This window comes from Hemibagrus wyckioides, linkage group LG04, assembly GCF_019097595.1.
Source record: "Hemibagrus wyckioides isolate EC202008001 linkage group LG04, SWU_Hwy_1.0, whole genome shotgun sequence".
Lineage (NCBI taxonomy): Eukaryota > Metazoa > Chordata > Actinopteri > Siluriformes > Bagridae > Hemibagrus > Hemibagrus wyckioides.
The window spans coordinates 21,217,278-21,244,916 of NC_080713.1; the positions used below are offsets into that span (position 1 = coordinate 21,217,278).

General features: G+C 37.6%; 1 protein-coding gene across 7 annotated transcripts in view; it reads left to right on the top strand.

Annotated features, from left to right (window-relative positions):
* The window catches only part of mical3a (microtubule associated monooxygenase, calponin and LIM domain containing 3a), a 93,590-nt gene that overhangs the window by 11,998 nt on the left and 53,953 nt on the right, over positions 1-27,639 (top strand). For all 7 annotated transcript variants that reach the window (XR_009204496.1, XM_058388369.1, XM_058388374.1 and 4 more), the window contains one exon: positions 6,365-6,634. The gene's annotated coding sequence lies outside the window, so the exon portion shown is untranslated. The remainder of the gene's footprint in view (positions 1-6,364; positions 6,635-27,639) is intronic.

Here is a 27,639-nt window from a genome sequence, read left to right on the forward strand (position 1 = left end):
ACGCTGATCAATACTTCAAATCACTCGTTTCCGCACCAAATGGAAAGCTAATAAGATCAATCGACTATCTGGTGTCTGTGCTGCTTACTGTGTCACTTACCTGTCCCTGATTCATCCCTTTTTCTGGCAACAGTCTTACTGTATAGTATCTAGCTATACAATGTAGACTGGTATTTATATTCCTAGTCACAAAATGTAGGACGGTCACTTAGAGCTGTTGACCTTTCCATCGTGAACAGCTTTAGGGAAAGTGTTGTGTTCCTCTCGAGTATTCGGAACATGTGTTTAACAACTGCATTGGTTTTAGTACATTTATGTTTACAGCATTTGGCAGGCGCCCTTGTCCAGAGTGACTGTAAGTCATTCAATCTTCTTATTAATCATTTCATCTAGGTCATGGTTGCGGTTAATCCAAAGCTGAACTTGGAAGCAGTGGGCACTAAGCAGAAATACTCTGGATGGGATGCCAGTCCAATGCAGTGTTTTATAGTCTTTTTCAAATAAACATACCTCATGCTAGGAAAATAGGTCAATGCATTATAAAAAAGAAAGAAAGAAATATAGTTAACGTGGGCCTAAGACAGCAATGAAGACATCATACAGATTGAAATGTTTAGGTTTTCACATAACATAAGTTCATTCAAATTCACTAGTCATCTTTATTCTTTCAGGATAGCGAAAAAGGTACCACAGTGGTAGGTCTATGCAGGCAGATGCTTTGCTCAAAGCAAATTTTGACCCCGAGTCATTTGCATGTTCTAGTTTCAACATTATGCAACAATGCTTTAACAGGGTGTACTACCACATCCCAATAGCTTTCATCTCAACTGGTGGTGCTGACATTCACTGATATGCAGTGATAAAGAATGATGAATGAGAATGATAAATCTTGAAGATCTAACACTCAGTACAGACCCAGTAAAATGGCTGGACAGAGGAGAGCTGCGACCAATCACAGTATTGTTCTGGAGATGTTTGCACTGATATTTTGATTGTTTCTCCAAAGGAAATGACCCTTGTCATGATCTGTGTTGCACTTCCACTTAAATTTGTAACAAGATTATATGGAGATTTATTAAAAAGTAAATCAATTCAATTACATTTTTATCTGTATAGTGCATTTAAAATGGACACTGTAGCAAAGATGTTTTACACAAATATAAAAGAAGGAATTTATATGTTTACAATTTTTTGTATATTTTTTTTTATCCCTAATGAGCAAGCCAGAGGCAATGGTGGCAAGGAAAAACTCCCTGAGATGAGATGAGGAAGACAACTTGAGTGGACACAACAGGGAAACTATAATTGTACACTATTAATCATGTGCATTTGTGTAACCAGAGGCTTATAGTAAAGCTTGTTTCATAAACACTTGCTACTGTATTTTGCACATATCTAATTTGAATTCAGAATTTGACCTGGTTTTGAAAGACGACCTGTTCAGAGCAGGTTACAGGACTTTGCAATATTACCCCAGTCTGATTAATACTGAGACAGTGTCACAGGTTTCAATAACAGTAACCTTACCTGTAATTTTTCTGTCTTTCTCTCTAAATTGCCAACTCACAGCAGATGCATTTCTCTAGTGGTTTTTAGTTGCGCATGCATAATGCTAAATTGATCCCAAGGAGAAAGCTAGACAACGGTGCCCTTTTGTCCCTAGTTTACAGGAATTTCAGAGTGTACTGGTCTTTGTCCAACAGTAATAACACAAACTATATACTGTATGTGTTCATTTTGGTTTTTCCAAATGCAGAGAAAATGCTATGAGTTTATTTCTTTATATTTAACACTATTTAATGTGTATACATGCCTGCAATAGCTCTGCTCTGTCTGTGCAGCCATGCTAGTGTAGTATCTTAATGGTCCGTAACAGACTTATAATAGCTGTGGCTTTCAAAAGAACTGCATGCATCATTACTGAGGCCTTTTGACCTGCATTATTATAAAGGCCTTTTATGAGCCCTTGTATTGAACTAACTGCCTGATTCTCTCTCTCTCTCTCTCTCTCTCTCTCTCTCATACACACACACATACACACAATACAGAGAGAGAGAGAGAGAGAGAGAGAGAGAATCAAGCAGTTAGTTCAATGGGTAAAAGACTCAGTAAAAGTTTTAAGAAGATGGAAAAAAAATATTAAAAACTCATTTAAATTGCACATCTTATTTTCTCATTAATGTCATCATGGTTTTATGTCCTTTTTAAAAGCTATCATTTTCTGGAGAGAATAAGTACAGGGTTATTAGCCTTAAGAATTAAAGAAAATGTAACCATTAATGACAATATGTTTTTAAAACTCTCCAAACACATGTAAGATAGACGTGAATGCAAATGAATTAAACATAATTTTGCTGATTTTTTCCCCATGCAAATGTCAACTAATTACTCTCATTATTCCGTTTCCTGGGAAATTATGTGAGTCAAATGATTTTTTTTATACCAAATGCCCTAAACCAATTAACCTACTTGAAGTTTCTCTTAACTACTCCAGTGGGTAAATCAAATATTAAAGTTTTAAGAAATCGTCTAGTTTTTAATGAATGAATTCATACTGGAAATCATTTATTCATCAGTTTAAACATTATATTTTGAGTATTTAAAGTCACTCAGAACATTTCTTGAAGGCCAAAATGATAATAATCTCATTCCTGATCAGAGTCACAGTGAATCCGGATCCACCAGACATGAGACAACGGTCTATTACAGTGCATCACACACAACCCACATTTACACTGGGGGGTAATTTATCATAGCCAGTTTGCCTATTTGCAGGTTTTTGGATAGTAGGAGGAAACCTGAGAGCATGTGAAACTTTAAACTGACAGCGTTCTGAGCCCATGATAAATATGGCTGCTTAACAAATAAAAAAAATCATTCATCTTCAGAAACTGCTTAATTTTATTCATGGTGGAAATGGAGCCTGTTCCAGGAATACTCGGTGTGAGGTGGAAATACAACCTGGATGGGATTCTAGTCCATCATCATCATCAAAATCATAATCCAGATGGAACCTTAAACAACCCTATGTATGAAAAGAGCTCATATAGTTGACACTTTATAATAACTTTCTGACATAATGGATTGGGGAAAAGAATGTGTATATCTTGTATCTTTTATACACAGAGAATATCAGATTGTTCCTTTCTCTACCTGTCCTCATCCTCACTCTTATCTACATATCCTCTAATTTTTTTTGTCTGTGTCAGTACCCCACAGTACTGTATATGTATGAATAAAGGATGGTGTGATATGAAATGGGCTGATAGGCATCATATAAACATCAGCAGTGAGGTATAAGAACTAACGATGTGCAGAAAGACGTGTTGTGGGTTTCATTTGGCAGAGTTAATTGTCGTGTTATGAATGTACTCCATGCATGCCTTGTAAAAAAGGAAAGCTTTATTATCTTTCCATGTATAACCCTCTAGGTTACCCTCTGTTTTATATCCATATCCCAAAAATCCCAACAAAAGGGCATTGAGGCTTTCAATCTGCTTCTTTCACAAAATTTACAAATGGGTTATGGTTCTGTATTAGATGACAATAATCAATGCCAGTACTGGAAATCTGAAACTAATTACAACAGGATGGATGAATCAATGTTCACAACTTCATCCCAGCTTTATGAATTTTGTATACATTCATGCTAACAGCTTGGTTTTCCTACTGGCTCTCTGAGTGACAGGAAAAGCCCACTTTTGGTTAATGCCAATTTGTTACTGACAGGTTGGTCTTCCAAAATCAATAAGTACACAAGCAGTAGTGCTCATATGGACCAAAAGCTACACATGGCTCTTGAATTGCTGGGAAGACAATCTTCTTAGTTGACTCTGTCTTTTGAAAGCTGACAGGCTTCTTATGTTTTATTCATGGTTCTTACACACTGAACCTATGACTTCAGCGTTTAAAGAAGAAAGCTTACTCAAAATGCATGAAAACAGAGACTACCTCAGGCTTCCTGTATGTGTCCAAAGAAGATATCAATAATAACATCCAGATTTACTTGCAGACTCTTTAACGAAGTTCACATTATGCCAAAGAGTGGTGTACATGACTTTGGGAACAAGAACAGTCATAAGTAATAATTATAATGGATGATCTACCCACACTCTTTCCAAAAGCATGCAACTGGATTTCACTGATAATTTTCTTCTAAACGAAACTGAATATCCGTCATTGTAGCAGACCAGAGCATTGCTCTTGTGTGGTCATTACATCACAGCCCCAGTGCCAATGCACTCATTTAGCCTACGCATCCATGACACAAAGGCACTCCTTTATTTCCCCAATGGTCCTCCACACTGGACAATTAGATCCCACTGTGATCAACCCGGTGTCTAAATACACCAAAACTCTGCACAGTAATGTCACAGAGTTACGACACAACCGAGCTTTTACAAAGGAAATGTTAAACTTTGTTTCTTCTAGTAATGCATGCACTTTCCCAGCATAATCATTTCAGATGACTGAACTAACTGTGTTCAGCTCAGTGTATGTAAAACAGTCCCAAACCTTATTACCATGTAATTAAAGCAGTTCATGGGAATGATGGAGATTTCCCTTATCTCCACATGTTGATTTAAGGACATTTTGATATGGTGAAAGTCACACACAGGACACAAACTGCTGGGTCTGCCACTTGTACAGAGCACTGGCTTATTTTTTACTACTTAAACCTCATTTAAGATATTTGAAGCAAAAGGCCTAGGGAGAAGAGACATTTTATTGTCATTTCACAAATAGGTGGATTGGTTACTTAAAAATTTCCCATTGTTTAAATTAACTAATGAATAGAATTATTCAAAGCAGAGACTTTCACCTCATCTTAGGGTATTTACATCCATTACATCTGGGTAAACATTGTAGGACAACCTGTAAGTCTTTAACCCATAGAAACAATGATTGATTCCCAGGAGATTCTCTGCCAGATGTTGAAGTTGTCTTCAGTTCCTGCTTGCTCTTAGGGTGCTCAGTTGGATTCCAGTCAGGTGATTTATTTGGCCATTGTAAATCATTCTACTAATTTGCCTTAAACGTGGCAAGGGAAAGTGGTAGCTTAGTGGATAAGGTGTTGGACTAATGATCAGAAGATTGTGGGTTTGAATCCTGTGTCCACCAAACTGCCACTGCTGGCCCTTAACCCTCAGTTGTATAAAATGAGATAAATGTAAATAAAGATATATGCTGGATGCACATTGTCCATCAACACTGTGAAAAGCAGCACATAAATCAGAGGAGATACTATAACCCTGCCCTAGTCACTTAAACAATAAATACAAGGGAACCAGTTCCACTCACAGCCGGACATGCTTAAACCATAAAATTATCATAAGCAGCTTTTTCTCTTCTCCTATCATTCCGTTACAATTTGACCTTTGTCTTATCTCTCTACATATAGTTCTTAAATGTTTTTGGCAAACTGAAATCTGGTCTTCTTATTCCGGGAGCTTACAAATTGTTTACATTATGTGGTAAGTCTTCTTTAGATTTTTGTCTTTGACTTTGTTCTTGATTTTGCCAACTGTTGTGACGGGTTTTTTATTGACCAGGGAAAGAATTAGTCTGTCATCCACTAGCAGTTGTTTTCCATGGCCATTGGGGGCTTTTGGTGTTCCTGAGCTCATTATTTTGTTCCTTCTTTTTCTCTGATGGGTTTATTTTTATTTTCTAGCCTAATGATGCTTTGCTTCACTGGCAGTGACAGCATTTTTTGGAGTTTTTGAGTGTTAACAGCAACAAATTCTTGAAATCAACCCTAGACCTTTTATCTGCTTACTTGTAAGTGAGCACTTTCGGGCATTATTTAATTTATTTGATTCCAATATAATGTCGAATACAGCTCAAATAACAATAACTTTGTCCAAATATTCATCTAGCTTGTTGGTAGAAATAAATTCATTTTGTTCTTGAAAGGTTTTGAATTGTTTTTTAAATGAGTTGAGGGAAGTGCAATCGATTGAAGAGGCATAGAAATAATACTGTAGAATAGACGAAAGCTTTTTGTGGGTCATTTCCATAACACAATCCAAAACCTCACACACTGGCTAACAGCAATGCAACTGTCCCAGAACTCTTCTGATATAAATAACTGCCTCACTAAGAGTGTGCAAGGCCAGCAGGTCAAGCAGCCACATTTGGGAGGACGTAGGAATGCCTGGCTGTCTTCTTGGTGTGTTATTCCTGTATCCTGGCAGCCCTGCTGCACACCAGTACATTTTGTACACAGACTCACTAGGGTGCACTGACTCACTTAAAGCCCTAAACACCCCCCCATACACACCCACACCCACACATGTACACACCTCCTCATGCTCGCCACACCCATCTTCATCTTCTTAAGACATCCATTGTGTGTTCACAGCCGCACACGGAGGCTGCTCTTTGTGAACAGACGGGATGCTCAGCGTCATCTGAGTAAGGAGGGGCTGCGGGCTGCTCTGCCTTTCCTCCCGACTGCCAACCAAATCACGTGACCAAATCTTCCACGTCCTGTAACCATGGCAATGAGCTCTGGACCAGTCTGCATCTCATGGGTGTAGGAAAGAAGGAATAGGAAACAGAGAAAGGATACAAGAGAGTCGAGGAGGAAGCTCAGAACAGACAGACGCCGCGCTCTGTAGTAGCTATCAGGGTGAGTAATATGCTGTTGATTTCACTCCTCTGTGATGGTCCTGCTGTGTGCTTCATTATTTGCAGCAGTGCTTGTTTACTTCATATCAGTGCAATATACTGAGTTGGCTTCCTCCCTGCTTTCTGGCTAGACGACATCAGACATGTCTACTATCATAAGGGAATTGTCCTTGGTGTTAAGAGAGAGCATCAAGATGTTTCCTTCTATATTATTGTTGTCATTGGCCTTCATAAGAAATATAAATTTTAAAATAAATAAGACCATTTGTGACATTTTTGAAGCTCCATTTGGGGGCATATTGATAAAAGGTGAATCCCTGTGTCTGATGTTACATAATCTGCGCTATGCTCTCTGTGGGTTGCTTTCTTCAATGCTCCCATTAACTGCTTTTAATAGCTCGGCGCTAGCAAGGGTTCAGCTTCTGATGGAGCCACTAGCTATCTGTTCGGTGGACAGTTTACCTAGCACACCTAAATTAATCCAGTAATCTGACTCATGCCTTATACAGATCCTCCTTTCAGTCTCTGTGTTGCTGTTGTTTTTATGATAATGCTGCATGGCAGGCATGATCATCATTAAGATTAAACGCCATGTTTCTGATGGCTTGAGTGTTATCGATTTGAAAGGTCAGCGGATCGTTGCATGATGACAATGGATCATTGCAACTGGAGCATTTGCATAAGGCTCATCACAGTCTGCGTAAAATGCAATGAGACGTTAAAGAGGAGACATTTATTGTCTCGACTAACAGGAATCTCATCCTATTTATACTGTATACATTTCACAATAAAAGCACTGCTGTTTTATAGTTTTTGTGCTATTGTTCATGCTATTGTGTAATAATCATCACTTGTCTTATACAGTTAAATTATACACACTAAGTATTGTTTTTCCTACATCACATAGTTGTAACAGAGTTATCCTCAAATTCTATCTTAACAGTCTATTTTTTTTTTCCACAAAACATCTCCGAGGATGCCATAACTAAACATTTATTTTTTCCCATGAATTGTGTTTATAGGCTAATACTTAACACAAGTAGGCTATCATTGTGTCATTCTATAAACCATCTCTGGCTTAAGTAGTGCAAATTGTTTTTAGAGGATTTTTGTTCTGCTAAAAAATAGAACAACATTAAAACCCTATACAGTGTCACTTCAGATATTGCAGGTAGTCTACTGTAATGATGATGACAGCAGAAATGTTGTATTATATTGACTAAAACTGGAACCATATGCGTTACATAAGGAAGATGCTTAGGCTTGTGCTATCACTAAGCACCCCATCTTGTAAAAGTGTAATAATTGTCATGTGGTGTTATATCTCCTGGGATAGGGCCTGCAAGGACACAGTTACATGTAAAGAGAACTCAGAAACTGGTTTATTTCTTACAATTTTATTCTCACTTATTTGAAACAATACCATACAAGGGCACTATATAGATAATAAAAGTCTCTCTGAAAAGCATATGTTTTCTAGGAAGAACCTTGGGATGTATGCTAATGGCATAAAAATATATATTTTTTCTTCTCTGCATCGACTGCCATTATAATATGGTGCTGTTTATACAGGTTTATATAAATATGCTCATTCTAATACATTTCCATTTCCTTATATTATGATTATGAACACCCCCCTTGCAAGTCCCTGTCCCTGTGAATCTGTTATGATTTACCAACAAAAAATTATAATTGTATAAATATGGTCAAACTTTCTCTAAGGAGCTGTTTAGTTATTTATTGAAGCAGTCTCCAGTCTCAGAGCTTTGCACTTTTCACACGAATTTTTTTTTTGCACTTAGTTCCTCAGTAATATGATAAGCTCTGTTTATTTGCTTTCTAACTTCAAGAGAGAGAGAGAGAGAAAAAAGAGAGGCTGGTGAAGGAATGACTATTCATAGCTCTTGAATAACACAAGTGACTTGTGGACATTCCATAACATTAAATGTAATTATAAATGGATAAATAGTGTTGTTGTTTTTTTTTAATTAATAAAGAAGTACACATTGGCAAATTGCTCTGGTAGGAGTGGACTAAAATACTTGAAATACAATATAGGAATTTGTGATTGGTAACATTACACCAACAATTAATGCACATCTCCTAGTGTTTAATTCTCATAATGCTCTCTTCTGGACCTTGATTATGTGTTATACTGTACAATCATTTTTTTTCTCAAACAGCTGATGCACTTGTGAAACACTATATTCTCTGTGTCTGAGGCTTCGTTTGTCTATCAGGATGTCACAGTGCTGTTCAGTATATAGACTAATTATCTCAGTGCGCTCAGGAGTGTGAGTGTGGGTGTGTTGAGGGATTAGAACAGTGAGAGAGTGCTGATAGTGTTAGTGCAACACCTCCTGCATGGTTTGGGGTGTACGAGCACTACACATCCTTTAAAACCACTCATGCAGACAGATAAGAGGATATTTCGAACTCCTTTATCTAATGTTTAGAACCTTCAGTCATGTTCAAGAGCAGCTCCATACCAGACTTATAAACAAAAAAAGTTGGCTGATGCTGCTAAATTGTCTTCCTCTCTGAGCCAAATTCATGAACTCAGCTTTTGACACATGCTTATTCAGGTCATGTAAAAATGGTATGTTGTTGTTTAGAGAAGACTGGGCAGTAACCCCTTGTACATAATTACAGTGTCACACCAAAATGTATGCCTCATTGCTTCAAAAACAACAAAGAAATGCTGGCCTTTCTCACAGTGTTGACTTTGGTTTATGATCTATTTCATTGCAGGAAATGTCATTTATTGTGCTATTGACTTTTCTTATTATTTATGTGCATATTTAGGGTTTGATAAAAGTTTATTGCACATCCTCTGTCACCTCTCATGTATCTCCCCCATGACACTATTTGCAATCACTGAGGTCTTTCTGGGTCACTCTCTCTCATCACTCTGTACTAATTACTGTAAATGTTCCCTTTCTGCATTGTTCTGAAAAACATTTGGTGAACATTACACCTCACAAGGAGTTTTGAAAATGAGTGCAACGGACAACCGATACATACAAAAAGCTCTGCCAAATATCCTTACTGACACATCACTTATACACGCCATATGTACATTATTTTTTATTTGTTAGCAAGATGTTACAGAACACTCTGGGGTTGTGAAATTGTGCAATAAAATGTTAAATAAGTCAGATTAAAAGGAACTGCCCAAAAAAAAAGAAGTAGAACTTGTATTTGTCCTGAAAAGTTAAATCTAGATAACATGGAAGGGAAGTTTCCACCAGAGAGCCTAGTCTGCTATGTTTCTACAATAAAAGTGGACCACATTATTTCACATGAAGAGGCTGTTTGACTGAGAAAGCACACAACCAACCATGTTTACTTCACCACTAACTGTTTCAAACCAGATTTTTCAATCCAGTGATTATATATTTGACTAAAAAGCTTGTTGTATTTTAATATTCTGCTGTTAACCCCTGTGTTATGTTCACACTTTGGATCCTTTTGAAAAATCACTACAGAAATAAAAACATACATAAAAGTCAGTTACACATATTGTCTTTATCTCAATCCCAAACAATATAAATAACAATTTTTGATTAGTGCTAATTAATGCAGTTGCTAAATCACATTTAACAGTGAAAGTGTCATTTGTTTTTGTGATAAAGTCATAGTGTGTTTAACAAGACATGCTATAATAAAGACCTTGGTGGCATAAATCTAGAAAAAAAAATTAAATGGAAATATGTTTTAATTAACGTGTATTATTTGGAACTGATTTATCAAATACAGGCGATGAACATCAATAGAAAGAAATAAAGGGTTATTACAGTCACTGGCTATGAGAAATGGCGCTGCAAATGTGGATGATTAACAACAAAGGCTTTTAGTAAAACCATAAAACGGGTCAAATTTACCCGGACACCACACAAAGGTGTAACTTATGTGTAAAGATTCTGAATCTTCTTCTTCTTTCGGGTTTTCCCTTCAGGGGTCGCCACAGCAAATCATCTCTCTCCACCTATCCCTATCTTCTGCATCCTCAACACTTGCACCCACTAGCTTCATATCATCATTTATTACATATTAGACACTCTGTGAGGCTTTAGAGAGATAAAAGTGACACCTCCTTATCTGAGAGACTGACAATATTTTATTTTGTCTATTTTTACAGAGGACATTGTGTCATACAGTGTCAGAAAGCACATAAAAAGTGATGAAATTATCTAACACTTCAACATGATTAGAAGGAAGCTTCTGATAATTTATGTGATAATTTATGATAATTGTTATGATAAAATGATAAAGTGATAATTTAAGCTCACGTTAATCTACACAAAAGTTAGTTTGCGTTGGCTGACTGACTGCTATTGGGGTACGAAGACAAACTGGGTCAGTTTTATTTTATTTTTATTTAATTAGCTGAATTTCTGGTTCAATACACAGGTTGTAACAAACACTGTGCTAAATCTTCGAGTCCTACACGACTTCTAATCAAAATTATCTGGTGCCTATGTTGGACCCTTAATCTTGATAAACATGATTAATAAAAAAAAAATTGTTATTTAACAAAGGTACAAACAAACAAACACATTGATTTGGGCTCGCTTTCTATAAGGCTAGAGTCTTCAATGTCAGTGTTTTGTAAAGGTCAGTAAATTTTCTGCCAAGGAAAAATCTTCAGGATCTTGTGATTTCGAGTTTCTCTAACATGACAAGTTCTTTTGTCTTACACGTTATAAGCAATAACATGAACCATCCTGTCTCTCGACTGTTCCACAACATTAAAAGTAACTAGAAATCTTTTATACTACAAAGTCATTCTTTAATATATTTAAAATTGTTTTGTTGACCCTCCCTGCTTCAGGGGCACCGTATCATGGCTGACCATGCGCTCTGACCCCAGCTTCCCAATAAGCTGGGATATGCGAATAAACTTGGGGCAGTAGTGGTTCAAGTGGTTAAGGCTCTGGGTCATTGACTGGAAGATTGGAGGTTCAAGCCCCAGCACTGCCAAGCTGCCAATGTTGGGCCCTTGAGCAAGGCCCTCCAGGGGTGCTGTATCATGGCTGACCCTGTGCTCTGACCCCAACCTTCAAGGATGGGAAATGTGAAGAAAGAATTTCGCTGTTATGTGATATGTTGTTGGAGGAATAAAACAAGTTAATGTCTGACTGCATCACATCACTAATTAGTTCTTCATAACAGCGTGTTCCATTCCTTACATAATCACACCATTTACTGGCCTAAACCTAGTGTTTACACTGGTTTAGTTCATTCAGCGTGAATGAACATTCAATGTATTTTTTTCCTGCTAGCACAAAATGGTTACGCGCTTAAACCCTTAACCAGTTTACAACCAAACCGGTTACTAAAATAATAACACTGCTCACCACTCTACAGTGGACCTGCAGGCTTTTCTGTAACCGCCCGTGCTTACGTCATCGGGGAAAACCAATAGGATTAAAACCGTGGGAATGCACGCGGCACTTCGTGAGGGGAGGACACCGAAATATATTTCTATTTCCATTCAATTTGCATCTAGTCAGGAACAGCAAGCAGTAGCAACGACTATGCTACGCGTGTTCTATTATTCGCTTAGTTTTTCTCACGTGAAATAGTACAGCTTGCTTCATAAACACAACCTCGCACTTCCCTAAACTCCCCCATTCTTCCTTTTCAAGGAGTTTCGTCCTTCGGCTCCTCGGCGAGTCCATTAGCGCCTTCAGTATGAATGTGAACGTGTCCAGTAGCAATTATTTTGTAGACCAACCAAACAAGTTCACGGTGATCAGGGGATATTTACGTATAATGGATTAACGTCGTTGTTCGATAACGTGTCAAGGGCAAAGCAGCCTGCAGTTTTATTTGAAAATCGTGTCCAGGATCCATGAAGGTAAGAGGTTTGAAACACCAGGCTTCTGCTTCAAAATCGTCATGCTTATTTGAACTGTATGCGCGCGCATGCGTGCGTCTGTGTCTGGCTTATTTACCTACAGTCCATGAGGCGATCGGGTTTATTATGTGGCTGTCTAGCCATTGACCAGTTAACTGTGACTGAAACCTGGACCAGTTATATAGTCGTCGGTATTTTCTGCGCCTGAGTTGTATGTGCATGTTGAGTATAGCTGATAAGCTGCATGCTGCGCTCTAAGAGGCTATAAACCATCATGTGGTTTAGCATGCTAAGATGATCCATTGATCGCAGTGAACACAGCAGGACATGGGCTATTTTAGTTCTGATGGATCGGTTACACCTTCTTGTTCGATGTCTTGCATTGGCAACTTCGTTGGGGATACAAACAACATCTGATCCTCTGACAGTGTTGTGAACACTTGTGTGTCTCATGTTGCAGTGTATGCCATGTCAGATGAATGTTTGGGTCAGATAAGGATGGTGGTGTAGAGATCTGCATGACCTGCAGCTAAACACACAAATCAAAACACTGTGGGAAGATTTGATGGCTGTAAATATAAACAGTGTACATACTTTATAGACAGCCCTTGCATATGTGCAGCTCAGGTTTGGATGGATTTGTTTGTTTGTTTGTTTACTGCAGTGAATAGAGATGGGTTTAAAAGAAGACACCATTCTGAGGCATATTTATATCGAAATATTATATGCTTTATTTTGTCTAGTGCTTATTTATTGGTTGATGTTGTATTGATATTATTCCTGTGAGACGTCACAGTAGGATATTGTAATAGTGTGTTAATTAGATGTTTAATCTTGAACATAAAGGTAAAACAGATTAAAGGTCTCAAGCGCTGATGCATCACTCTCTTTAGGTAGAGAGAAAGCAAGGGGTAAATCCCACTGGTGCCACTATTGCAGATGATCGATTGGCACATTCGTGGGGAATGTGCGAAAGTGTCAGTGAAAGAAGTTTAAACAAGAAGATTCATCTCAGAAATCCAGTGCATTAAGTCTTGGATACTCTGATGTCAGTTATAAAGATTAATATGCAAGTCACGCAGTCTGGATTCTTCCTTTAAGCCTTAGTAGTTTGGTCGTCAGGACAGTGCTCTTAATATTTAGACGTGTTTTAAAGGAATTGCATGCAAACTGATTTCAGATATTTCTCAGAAAAGCAGAGGGCTGTTATTTAAACCCGGAAAAGGGATACTTAGGCAAAGGACATTCCCTCATATTCAAAATCAGTATGTTGGGGAGAGACGGGGAAAGAATGTAAAGGAAGGGCTTTTCCTGCTGACTCAGTGCAAACAGTTGATTATAGTAGCTGAAAAGGCCAGGGTGAGATTAGATGTCTGACTTTTCTTGAACAGCCCTCATGTGTGTGAAAGAGAGGCTATTTATTTTCATGACCTGGTTACTAGATGTAGGGGGGCTCTGGGATAGCGTTACACTGCTCTGCAATAGGGGTGGGCACTAAACTGGCAAAAATATACACACCATTAAACTTTTTCGCAATATATCATATGTATGTTCTATATGAAATGAGAATATTGATAGGTAAAATATTGATAGTCACTAGGAAAATAAACAGATGTTGGTACAATGGACTTCTTGTAGGTTGCTTGGCGATATGCAAGTTTAAGTGAATCATTAGTTATTTTACAAGCTGTTTGATTGGTCGACATTTCTTTTATGGAATTTGCTGTTGGTCTGAAATTCTACAGCTCCTGATAACACTGTCAGCATGTGCAGAAAAGCATGCAAAGAAAAGTATTTCCTCATGATGTTGATGGCATGTTTACCCACCCATACAGTGAGGAAGTTTAAGAATCTAAAAATAAACAGCGGTTGTAAAAAGAACAGCTGGTTTATGCTTTTTTTCTTACAGGAGTAAGGGTAGTACAGAAATAAGGACTAACCCATGTTGTATAGTCTGCCAGTGAGTGAGCGCTCAGAATTTGGGCACTGAATTGGCCATAAAAGGAAGCGTGTTCAACCTGTGTCTGTTATTGTTTGGTTACTGCAGCCTCAGGAATCCACTGCAGCCAACGGATTTCCAAAAGCTATGCTGTCTTTCATGCCAAAAAAGTTATTACAGAAGCGTCATGAATGCCGAACTCGAAGAGACGGTTTGTTGGCTAAACATTCAGTGACAGCAAATGGGAGTAATAAAAAGGCAGACTGTTTATTTCTATGGTTCGGTGATGGTTTTAATCAGTATGAACTAGCGATGGACTTATTCGATATTGTGTGTGTGAGAACCTTGGGGTTAGTTGCAGTTTAAAGCCTTTGCCAGAAATTCAAGTGAAAAGGAATCTCAATTATCTGAATGTGGGTTTGGGGAATGTTCAGTGCAAAGACAATGTTTTAGGATTGAAAAATTTGTACTTTTTTTTACTTGGTGTGCTATTATGGGATTCAGTAGAGAATATGAATTTAAAAATGAAGCACAGGTTGTTAAGAACCCTAGGAGAAAGTGAACACTGTTATGGTCAATGGAAAATCTTGCAATATTTGAGGATTGTTTGGATTGTTAAAATCTTTCTAAACAGGTTATACTTGTAACTAGAATCAATATGGCAGTAATATCATATCTTGGGTCTGTTGATTCTTTAAGGGTTTCCCCTCAGATAGACTTAGGCTTTTTCCCTCAGAGTATATCAACCGATGATCTCGACCAATATCGGATTGAAAATGTAAATGGCTTCTGGACATTCCTGATCATTTAGATACAGATGCTTCTTTTGGTTATAATTTTATTTGACATTTGAAGTAGTGTGACCTTCACCCCTGGAATCTAAAACATCTGAGATAATGCACAGAATGATCCCCAGCTACCTGATTCCTTCTGGACTATCTTGGGTTTGGTTTTGAGTCTGATTTACATCAGGCTTACTTTACAGAGAAGTTTATCAGAACAGTTGTAGCAGTACCGTCGACTGCACAGCTTTCTCCATGTGTTTACCACTGCATGCTATCTGCCTCTCCTATCAGAGATAGGAGTTTTGCGTGAAGTCGCACGTAGCTCCCAGTTCCAGTGCTCCAGACAGTTCCAGTCGCGAGACATTCTTGATAGATGGAAATGATGTAATCAGTGCATGTTTTTCAGTCTCCAGAGAGTGCTGCACGTGCTAGCGTTTGCATTTGGAGTAGAGGGTTGGACCTTGGACTGTAGTGAGCTGTCATATTGCAACTCTTTACCACTTGGTAGCTACGTTTTGAACAGTTTCTGCAGCCGGCTTGTCTGCTTCTGATGAGCCTGAGGGTTACACTGAAACGTGCAGTGTATCACTGTGTGGTTCTTCATTTTTTTAATTATTACTTTTGTCAATTTTCTGATCAGGATAAACGTCAGCTCAAGTAGTATTCAGTTACTTTCTACTTTAAAGTCTTCATGCTCCCAGCACACTTCAGAGGCAGACTGTCCTTGTTATTTACCTAGCAGTAGAGTAATAACATATGCTTTTTATAATTTGGAAAACTGTCACTCTCTGACTAAGAGAGTCCCCAAGCACCTGTAATACTTCTTATATAATACTTTTTATGAATTCAAATCCAGCCAATTGAAAAGTGAACTGATTGTGTACTGAATTAAATCCTAAATTCACAACTCTCTGTCCGAATATTTGCTCTCAGAACCTTCTTAATTCTGTAATTATGTTTAATTTTTTTTACATGACTTCTAAATAGCGTGACCTTACCCTAACACTGCAATAGTCATTTTTTTTTATCCCTTACGTGCACAAATAACCTGGAAGATATGTAGAACATGATAAAAAATTATTTTTAGCTGTTGTAAACTTTTTTCTTTATTAGCAGCTATTTGTAAAATCATGTTTGGAAAACCTACTAATGTCCCAAATGCTTGTTTGGCATTGTTTGTGCTGGAAAGCACAGACATGGTAAGGGCTGCTGAGGACAGAGCGTCATTAAAATGTCATTTGAAATGTCACACTTGACCTAACTGTTACACACCGGATAGATAGATAGATAGATAGATAGATAGATATCAGTATTTACATCACAGTACACATGTGCAAACTGGCAGTTTATGAATATAAAGAACTTCGACATCTTCAATCTTTTAGGGAAGAAAAAACTAGTCTCATCAACTGTATATTTAATGGTAAAAATGTATGGAAATCATTCCATATTCCGTTATTTTTCACAATTTTGTTTTGTTTCTTTTTTTACTCATTGAACCCATCCTCATTTCTACGCATGTACACAAAGCTCCGCCCCCTCAAACTTTCAGTGGTTCATTAGCAAGGAGATCACTTTCAAGCACACTCAAATATTCAACTTCGACTCAAACATGCAACGTTTCCTCAGAATCATTTATGAGGATGTGAAGGGGGCTGTGGGCGTGTTTGTAAATTGACCGACAAAAGGCCAGTGCAAATACCAAACAAACATTTCAGTCCGGATGGCTGGTATTCAAACTGTATTTTTTAAAAATGGAAAAATTTTTAGAAATGGAAAATGTTCATGGTTGCACCTTTAAGAGCCTGTATTGGCTGTGTTCCTTTTCCAAAATGTCATACCACTGTAGCTATTGCAACATTGAGAGACACACAGATGCAGTGCAGGTTGCTGTTATTCTCAGCAGGTAGCCGTTATCTTTCAGAGGGCAAGCCTTCACTTTCTAGATCAACGGTGAACAGATCACTAACCAGGGATGAGAAGGCTATATATTTATATATAGATATTTAGATATATATATATATATATTTATTTATATATATATCTGTTTTTATTCACAGTCATAGCCTGGTTTCTTTCTTGTCCTATCCAACAACCTTCAGGGAAACAGGGGAACAAAAGGGGAAAAAAACTTCTGTGTGTAAGATTTTTGGGGTGTATACTGTATAACTAAGCACTTGCTTTATAATATTAACACGTGGATGTGTGCATTGTGAATCCAACTACCTTTTTATTTTAATAGTCGGATTAATCAACTTGCAAGGAAGATGTAGAACCTATGCAGTCACTTCACTATTAAACATACAGAGGAAAAAAAAATAAAGATGGTATTAAATATAATAACTCATATGGCCGAGTCGCCCTCATGTCTACTTATGCACTCATTAGTCTGTATTAATGCACTTAGCTATCTACTTTATTACGTTGTGTTAGTGACCATTTTTCAGCTTTGTATTCCAGGCTTTCAGAGCACATCCGCACTGACATCCCTGTAGGTCTTACAGTCGTGAGTATACTGTGTGAAACAAGCATACGTAAAATATTAAGAGCTTTGTTGTTGAAAGTATGAGCTTTGCCATCTTCCACAGTGTGATCTCTGTATTGGTTCACAGGATTTCCTTGGCTTATTTACCTTGTAAACAAATGCCTGCTCCACCCAGCATGGTGTCTGCTATTTGGGTGTGTATCTGTGTGTCTGTGTGTTTGTCTGTCAGTGTGTCTATCTGTCGGTGTGTCTATCTGTCAGTGTGTCTATCTGTCAGTGTGTCTATCTGTCAGTGTGTCTGTATGTGTGTCTATCTGTATGTGTGTGTGTGTCTGTCTGTCTCTGTGTATGTGTGTGTCTGTTAGTCTGTCTGTGTTTGTCTCTGTCTGTGTGTGTGTGTTTGTCTCTGTCTGTCTGTGTCTCTGTGTGTGTGTCCGTCCGTCTGTGTGTGTCCATCTGTCAATGTGTGTCTCTGTCTGTGTGTATGCCTCTGTGTGTCTCTGTCTGTCTGTGTGTGTGTCTCTGTCTATGTGTCTCTGTCTGTCTGTCTGTGTCTCTGTCTGTGTGTTTGCCTCTGTGTGTCTCTGTCTGTGTGTTTGCCTCTGTGTGTCTCTGTCTGTGTGTTTGCCTCTGTGTGTCTCTGTCTGTGTGTTTGCCTCTGTGTGTCTCTGTCTGTGTGTATGTCTCTGAGTGTCTTTTGGTGTGTCAATAGAGACAGATCTGTATTCTCAGCAGTGTGATAGAAACATGTCCGTCTTTGGATGTGCTGGATGTTCACCATGATCTGTATTATCTTTGGTGTTTGTCAGGCAGAAAGGTGTGTCTTGTATACATGGACCTTTTCATATTTGTAGATTTTGAAGAGTCAACAGAAACGTCATATTCCATAGAAAACACATGACCCCATGGACAAGCATAGCAATTACACACTAGAATAAACCTTTATTTAACTACTGAATATTTAAACACTTGACAGGCTTTTTGCTTACCTTTTTCATCTATGAATTCTTGCCTAAAATTTAACCAATGGTTAGATAGAGCAGTCACAAAACGAATACGTTTATGAAAAACAACCCACAAATGCTAATAACAATATATTCACATTAACTGCAATCTGTGCCTTCGTAACCTAAGCCATATTCACAAAATATGATTTCCAAATGCAAAATGCATAAATACACAAGTTTGTTTAGAAATTTCTGAAATTTAGAAATTTATTGTTGAAACTGCATCATGTGTCATCAAGCAGGCTTTATTTGTCACATACACATTACTGCACAGAGTATTCTTCACATATCTCTTCCTTTGGGGTTGGGGGCAGAGTGCAGGGTCAGCCATGATGCAGTGCCCCTGGAGCACTGGGTTGAGGGCCCAACGGTGGCAGCTTGGTGGTTCTGGGGCTTAAATCCCAATCTTTCGATACACAACCCAAAGCCTTAACTGCTTGAGCAGCCACCACTATATTTGCCAGGCTCTAATTGACAAATTAGTGTTAATGTTCTCTTTAGCCAATCAGAGTTTTCCATTTAATCACCCAATCATAATTGTTTGTCTGATGCACAGTGTGCCTTAATAAGGCATATCTTATGCTTCTTGTGCAAAGGATCGCAGGATCAGTGTATAATTAAGAATAAATTGTCCACTTCTGTTTAAAAAAAATCATCAATAGCATCCTTGCAGTTGAAGTTGAAATCACAAACTGGCACTGAGCACTGAGGAGATCACACTTCTCAATGACCAGAGATATACAATCCAGTTTGTGGTTATCTTTAGCACCCATCCAAGCATGCTGGAATTCCAGCTGTCTGTATGAGTCCTTCTAAACTGAAACACTGGCTCGTGTACCGAAAAAAAAAAGAGCATCGGTCCATCATTCATGTTCTAAAGTTAGCTAACCATATCTTTCTGTTTTGTTTAGGCATTGTTGGACTGTTGTAGGAGCTCATTTTTCTGGTTTGAACAGTTCTTTGTTTATACAAATGTTCCCTTTCTCTTTCAGAGCATTGTTGTTTTATCTGGGGAGATTTGAAGGTTGAGTGATCAAATTGTTTTTGGCTCGATAGTTGCACCTCTTTAACATTGCCAGTGCTCTGTTGACCCTTTTGGCTTTCCATAGCATTGACAACTGCTGCTTATTAACTGAAATGTGTATAAGCTTATTGGCTCACATTGGGTTATAAATGACCGGCAGTGGAAACTTTTCTGATTGGAAGCAATATTTTCCAGTCCTGGTTATTGTTTTTGATCATTTTAAATATGAATCATATAACCAGTGATGCATATAATCATGATACTCTGGTTTGAGTTATGATTTAGCCTTTCAGAATGGTTAACTGCACACATTTTTGTAAAGAGATTTGTGAACATTTGCAGCTGATCCTAAAATCAGCAAAAAACAACCTTGTATATAAATGTTTATATTTTCTAGGCCTTTCTTGCCATATTTGCAGTAACCCTAAACAGGATACCTGATCAGTCACTAACTAGCTTTATAGTAAGTAAATGGGACAACATGAAATCACATACACAATATGTAAAACATATTTAATGAAAACTTGCTGGCAAGCTAAACAAGAACAACATGGTTGTTCATGGAAGTTGACTTTCAGCTGACCCACTACTAAAATGAAGCCTTATGAGCAGCCTTATTGTAACCATTAGACAATCAAGTGTCCTTTTCCTCTCATGTTGCTAATCTGACACCTTCATGTCTATGTTTCCTTTACGTTTGCAGCATTTGGCAGACACCCATATCCAAAGCGACTTGCGTTTATCTCATTTATACAACTGAGAAGTTGAGGGTTAAGGGTCTAGCTGTGGCAGCTTGGTGGTCCTGGGATTTAAGCATAACCTTCCAACACTTTTACACATTATATCACATTTACTATATTAGTATTCATCCATTTTTATCCACGGAGGCCATTCAGGTGCTTGGTTAGTCCCTTGTCATTTCGAGACTGGACCACTGCAACTCGATCCTGGCAGGTCTACCATTAAGCGCCATTTGACCTCTCCAAATTATCCAGAATGCAGCTGCATGACATTTTTTTAATCTTCTGAAGTCCATGCCATGCTCCTCCACTGGTTTTCTTTAGCTGTCAGCATCTGATTTGAAACACTGATGCTCGCCTCTAAAGTAAAAAACCGGACCAGCACCTGCTTACCTCAAAGCAATTATCATACCCTGCACTACACAACACTCCCTCAGATCTTTCAAAACTGCTCCACCGATCCCTCCATCTCTGCGGGTACAAGGAAGTGGTGGAATGAACTTCCTCTTGAAGTCCAAACAGCTGAGCCACTTGCTGTCTACAAGACCTACCTCTTCCTGAAGTACTTAAACTAGCACTTAAAAACTTTAGCGTCTGCCAAATGCCACAAATGTAAATATAAATAAAAATGACAGGATGTGTAATGCCGGCCGGGCATAAAGTAAGAGTTACTGTTAACACCCTGAAGTTGCTTATTTTATTCTTATACCACAGGAATTTTCAAGATTTAAGAGTTTATTGAACCGTGAGGAATGTACAGTGATACAATACTAGAGCAATACTTTACGACTCCTTCAGCAACCTCTGACATCAGTTAAAAAGGACATGAGGAGGACATGAAAATAAAAAATTTAAATAGTGGAAGAAGGATGAAGGGGGGAAAACACATACATTTGTAAAGAAAAGTGTGTTTGCAGTTTAAACAAGAAAAATTGGAAAAGTGCAATGTAACCTCGGTGGTCCATAACATAATGGTCTCATTTGTGTGTGTGTGTGTGTGTGTGTGTGAATGTAGCGTGTGGTAAGATTAGCATCTCTCAAGCTCAGATAGAGTTTCCAATAATTATGAACAAAATTCTATACATTTTTATCCGTTTATAGTTACATGTAGTGTTCTGAAGTGGCTTTGAACCAACTTGTATGTTCTATCACATACAAACAGGAAGTTGACCCCTTTCATTCCCTTTCCTTTGAAATGAATAAGAATGCAATTTGTCATGTTCATGATGCGCCGGAAAAAGCTGTTCATCCTGAAGACCTTCAATTTACAGCTTTAGCACTGACACCGGTGCCTCCTTCCGTATATACCAAATAAACACCACCATACAGAAAGTGTCACTAAATCACTGAAACTGGTCTATTTTCTGATCAAGCACATGAATATAAACAGTAAATGAATCGATATGTTCCAGATAATCGAACAACACTGCTTTTTTTTTTTTTTGGTCGTGTTTGATTTGGTTTTCCTTGCTATATGAATGCAGATACTTCTGAGTGGAGATGCTAGCGTAAATGCTCCCTTACGATCATACACCAGGTGTTGAATGAGTTAATGTTACCAGCAGAAGATATTGCTGATACTGTGACAGCGGGAGGGCAGAACAATGTTTTGTCTCGGGTAACATAGCTGCCAAAATAACCGGCAGATTTTTCTTGCTGTTGAGGAAAAACTATAGAGAAAATCAACCTTCGTGCTTCTTTTATGTTTTTTTTCATCCTTATTTCAACTTATTTTTCATCTCCAAACCTACCCTATTTGCCAGGATCGTCCTTAACACTGGCAGTGGCTCCATCAAAAAGTACTGCTGCTTTAATAGACAACAGATGATGTTGAGTTGTTCTGGGAAAAGAGGGAAGATGGCGCACAGCTGGGATTTTTAACTTATTGTATCTCTAGTATGTCCTACGTAATGTGTAAATGTGTTTGATTGTTTTTTGCCAGATTTGGTGACTTGTCAATGGAAGCTTTCAGCTGGCAAGATTATCACTTCCTTTCGCATACCAGCACTGCTCATGTCATGTTGTTACACATCTGGAAAATATTTTTTTCCTTATTTTTAAGGATAACACAAGTGCACAAGGATGAATGAGGCCTGTTTTGTTAACTAAGACATTGCATTTGACTTAATGATCATTTAGGTGTGACTAAACACAACAGAAAAGACAATAAAAATTGTTAAGCATGATAAATTCTAATACGTTACCTACAGTATGCTTTAGGAAAAACAGTCATTTATCATTAAGCATATAATTTTGTATGTTAAAAGTAAATGCGATTAAATGAAATATGACAGTAATGGTGACAATATCTGAGAAATTCTTCATGATAGGAGATTTTTTACTTATAATGAAGGCAACTTTGATTCGTTTTGTAAGAAACAATATGTATATTTGTTAAAATCGTACAGTTTTGTACCACAACGGACTGAAAAACCCCTATTTAATTAGGTCTATCTTCCTAAAATTAAAAGGATCCCAGCGCTATTAACATTTGTTTAGATAATTAGTCATGGCAATATTTCTGCTCTTCTGCCAAAAGCAACTCCGAAGCCAACTGTGGATGAAACTTGCTCTTGTGTAACACGTCATCGGTGAGTCCTTAGCGAGATGGTGCATGCAGTCATGACTCACACACTCCATATATAAATTTCATACATTTAGTATGAATTCATTTAGCTAGAAATACATTTACATTTAGAAGTTAGTTAGTTAGAAATACACTTGTATTTGCAGTTTTTATTCCAGGTTACTTTACAACCAAGCTTGAGGGACGGCTGAAGGTGACTCTGTTCCATTCCCTATACATTCTCAAGCATGCAAGGAATAAAACATTTATTTAGTTTGATATCTAGTGATATGAAAAGAAAGCCATCAACAGCAACACAGTGTGTTACGTTTTCTTTATCCAATTCCATGGTGATTTTTCAATGCTAAAATCTTTATTAAAATGCAAAATGTCTACATATTGTTATAGTAAATTTGGTGAAATGTCAAAAAAAACAAAAAACAGCTGTAAACAATCGCTCCCTAACTCAAGCTTCTTTTTCTTTTGTGTATTTTCTTTCTTTTGTTAAGTTAATAAACCGAAAACTAAACTCATGTTATTGAGAAAATGGCAGAAGGCAAAATCTTCTGTCCCGAAGACATGGTGGAAATCTTCTAGCTTTAATGCTGACTTTTACAAATCGCTGACACTGGAGACTCCTTTAAAATATTACATAAATGTCTCCTCTCAGAAAAACTTCATATCAACAATTACACACTTTGTTCTCTGTTTATGTGGAGCATAACTGTGTTTATCTTTCCTATAGAACATCCAATAACATATTAGTTAAAATGAACCTGTGATTCGACTTGCAGTCGGAAATATTGTAGAAAATTAATCTACACGTTTTGACCAATCAGACCGCAGCATCCAGCAATGCTGTGATATAACTAAGCTTTTCAAATACTTAGGCCAAAAGCCAAGAGGATTCTTGTTTGCTACCAAAATATTTTCATATCATTATCTTTTTAGAGGAAGATAAGAGAACCTTTTCAGTCCTATCACCTGCTTCCAGTGCTCTTCCCTGATGTTTTCTCTTCCATTTCCTATCTTGGGATATAGTTCTCTTTTGCTGCTGTTGCTACAGCAACAACAGTCAGTCTTATCATGTGACCTTGCTGAGAAGGAGAAACCACCGGCGAGGTTAATGACGTCATTGTTGTCTGACAGTGAAGTGTGTGGTAATATGATTTACAGCACAGTAAGGCCTCTCCAGTTTGGTATTGGCAGAGCAGGCATGAGGATCTTCCTGTCAATGTGGAACAAAGGAATAAGATCGAGGACAAAACAACCGGAGCTTAAACATCAAAGCTGTGAACATGGATATAATAGTGTTTTTTTTTTTCTCGCTGCAAACAAAATGACAAGATCCTTTAGAGAGAAGAGTCATTGAGGACTTTGGAGCATCTAGCTCTCAGATGTGAGTGTCTCTAGGAACATTATTTATTTATTTCGATTTGTGGAGTTTTCTAATGAAGCACATGAGAGGGATGCACAATATATCATTTCTGAAGTTTTGGTATTGCAGATAGTATGAACACGCTAACCTATCACTAAATGTTTTATTGTGTGCTGGGATCACGTTGACTAATCTCTGACATTCCAGTGGGTGTGTTGTGGGGGATTTCATGAATCACAGCATTCACATGAGCCAACAAAAGGAACTCATTTGGTCAAGATAATTCAGGCCAATATTTAACCATGTCACAGGAGAAGGTTGATTTGGAGGTTGACATTTAAAATCTAAATGAAATATAACTGAAGTATAGTACTTTGCTAATGTCATGGGTATCTTAAGGTGGAACATCATCAGTATCAGTCATACGTAATATATTACCTCAGATTCCTTCAGTATATCATCGACTGTAGGAGCGAATCTCTGATCTCTGCACTGCGAGTCTGTGTTTGTTTTTCTCTCCACTTTCCTACCCATGGGAGTGACACAGACTGACTCTTGCTCGCTCCCTCCCTCCCTCCTTCTCTCTCTCTGTGTCTCTCTCTCTCTCTCTCTCTCTCTCTCTGTCCCCCCCCCCCCCCTCAAAACAACTTTGTATTCAAATGCATTGTCATATTAATCAGCTGATAATCTGATACACAGAGCGTGAACATTTAGGAAAGTATGAGGCAATATCTCAATTTCATCAGAAACCCATTTGCTTACCCACATTAACGAATTGTGGTTGCTGATTTTGTTGTTTTTAAGAATAAATATCTTCATGTACACTACCAGTCAAAAGTTTGGAAACACCTTCTAATTCCATGGTCTTTCCTGATGTTTATTTCTTTCTACATTGTAAAACAAGGCTGAAGGCGGCCGAAATACACAATAATGTCCTTTGAACAGTTGATATTGAGATATATCTGCTACTGATGCTCTGTAAAGCCTTCATAACGGCTCTAATCTCAGGTGCTGTTAATTGGTGATTTCTGAGGCTGGTAACTCTACATGAACTTCTCCTCTGCAGCAGAGGTAAGTTTTGGTCTTGCTTTACTGGGATGGTCTTCATGTGAGCCAGTTTCATCATGGTGCTCGATGGGTTTTACAAATGCACTTGACAATACTGTTCTTGCAAGAACTATTCCAGAACACCTGACCTTCATGTCTTAAAATAACAACTGACTGTTTTTTGTTGTCATTACATATGGATCACTTAAGTCCATGTGTGTTATTTCCTAGTTTTGAAATCTCCAGTATTGTTCTAGAATGTTTTAGAAACAAAAAACACTGAATCAAAAGGTGTGTCCAAACTTTTGACTGGTACTGTATGTTTTTTATATATATATATATATATATATATATATATATATATATATATATATATATACATATACATATACATATACATATACATATATATACAGTGTTAGACTGTGCAAATAACTACATTAAAAATAAATAAATGAATATCAATAGAATATTTGTACAGAATGTGTATAGTGATGTATAAAATATACAGTTATATTGCATGTAATAACTGTGCAAAGTGCAGTGGGTGGAGTGTCAGTGGAGTGCTGAGTGACAAGAGAGTCTTTATGGAGTCTGAATGGAGGACATGTTCGAGTTTGATGGCTTGAAGGAAAAGGCTTCTCCTGATCTTTTCAGTTTTAGCCTTTTGGACTATGGACTAAATGGATTTCTTCCTGTATAGGCTTAAACAGAATAACATTATAGAGCCATACAGCTGATTACACAGCTAATTGTTATTAGAAATTCAGACTTTTGGCTAATATAAACACCTGTATAGTACACGATATGACTAAAAGTTTGTGGACACAAAGCTGGTCTTTATATGCTGTAAGATTAAGATTTCAAGCTAAGGACCCCAAGCCTGTTCTAGCATGATAAATCTGTTATACACAATTTGAGGTACAAAGAGACATTGTTTGGCAACTTTAGAGTGAAAAAACCCAGACAGCCTTCACAAAGCTCTGACCTCAACCCCACTGAACACCTTTGGGATGAACCGGAAAGCTAGAACTCCTCATCTGACTTCAGTGTCTGATCTCATTAATGCTCTTGTGGTTGAACGAACACAAATCCAGACAGCTACGCTCCAAACTCTAGTGAACAGCCTTCCCAGAAGACTGGAGATTATTATAAATACAAAAGTTGGATTAGATCCGGAATGGGATGTTTTAAGGATGTGATTCGTTCCACATACACAATGTGTCCACATACTTTTGATCATTTGGCTGCTTTATTTAAAATTTTTAATATATCGTTTTATCCTAATCTCAAAGCAGTGAATAACAATAATATACACACTGGGTTAGCAGCAGTTTTGTTAAAGTTTTGCAAGGCAGTTATTTATGATTTTCTATATCTACTGTTTCTTATACATGTATGGTTGTTTTGCCTCCAAATATGATGCTCTCCAGCTTGTCCAGTTTAATTAATCAAGATAAGCTTCAACATTAACTTGACATGGAGCAGCTTTATTTAGAATTATTTGTTGCCATAGCAACTGAGCATTCACTTGCAGTTATCTTTATAGAACTGAATTTGAGGCAAAGTAGCCAGGCTTGTTGAAATAAGTTGAAATAAACCTAGATTATTGAGTGTATTGACCTTTTTGGTATCGTGGAAATCCTTACTTAATGATGTTTATTTCCATCTTTTTTATATATATTTCTAAAAAAGGTTTATTTCTGAACTCAGGATATATCACATGGACTGCACAGTATTCTAAAAAAAAACCTTCTAAACCTTCTTTATTTCCCTATTTTCTTTTATTATGTCTACCCTAAATGACATTTTTCAGAGGGAGGCATTTCCTACTTCATGTGAGACCAGGGCCAAAATGTTTAGGATTTGTTAAGTTTCAGTACATACATGAGGTAACAAATCCACATATTAAAATATAAATATGGAATATTATTTAAATAGACAAGGCAAGACGTTGTGAGCACAGCATAATTCGTTTTTGCCTTGAGCTCTCAAAGAAACATACAAAGCTTGTGCCTGTTTCCTCTGACATATATCATCATCTGAGACTACCTACATAAAGGAACCAAAGTGGGTGGAATACTATGCAGTCCATTCATTCATATGTAATCTGGCCTATTTTTAGAGTAGGACATGACATAGTGTCTTCAGAAAGCTTGACTATGAGAAAGA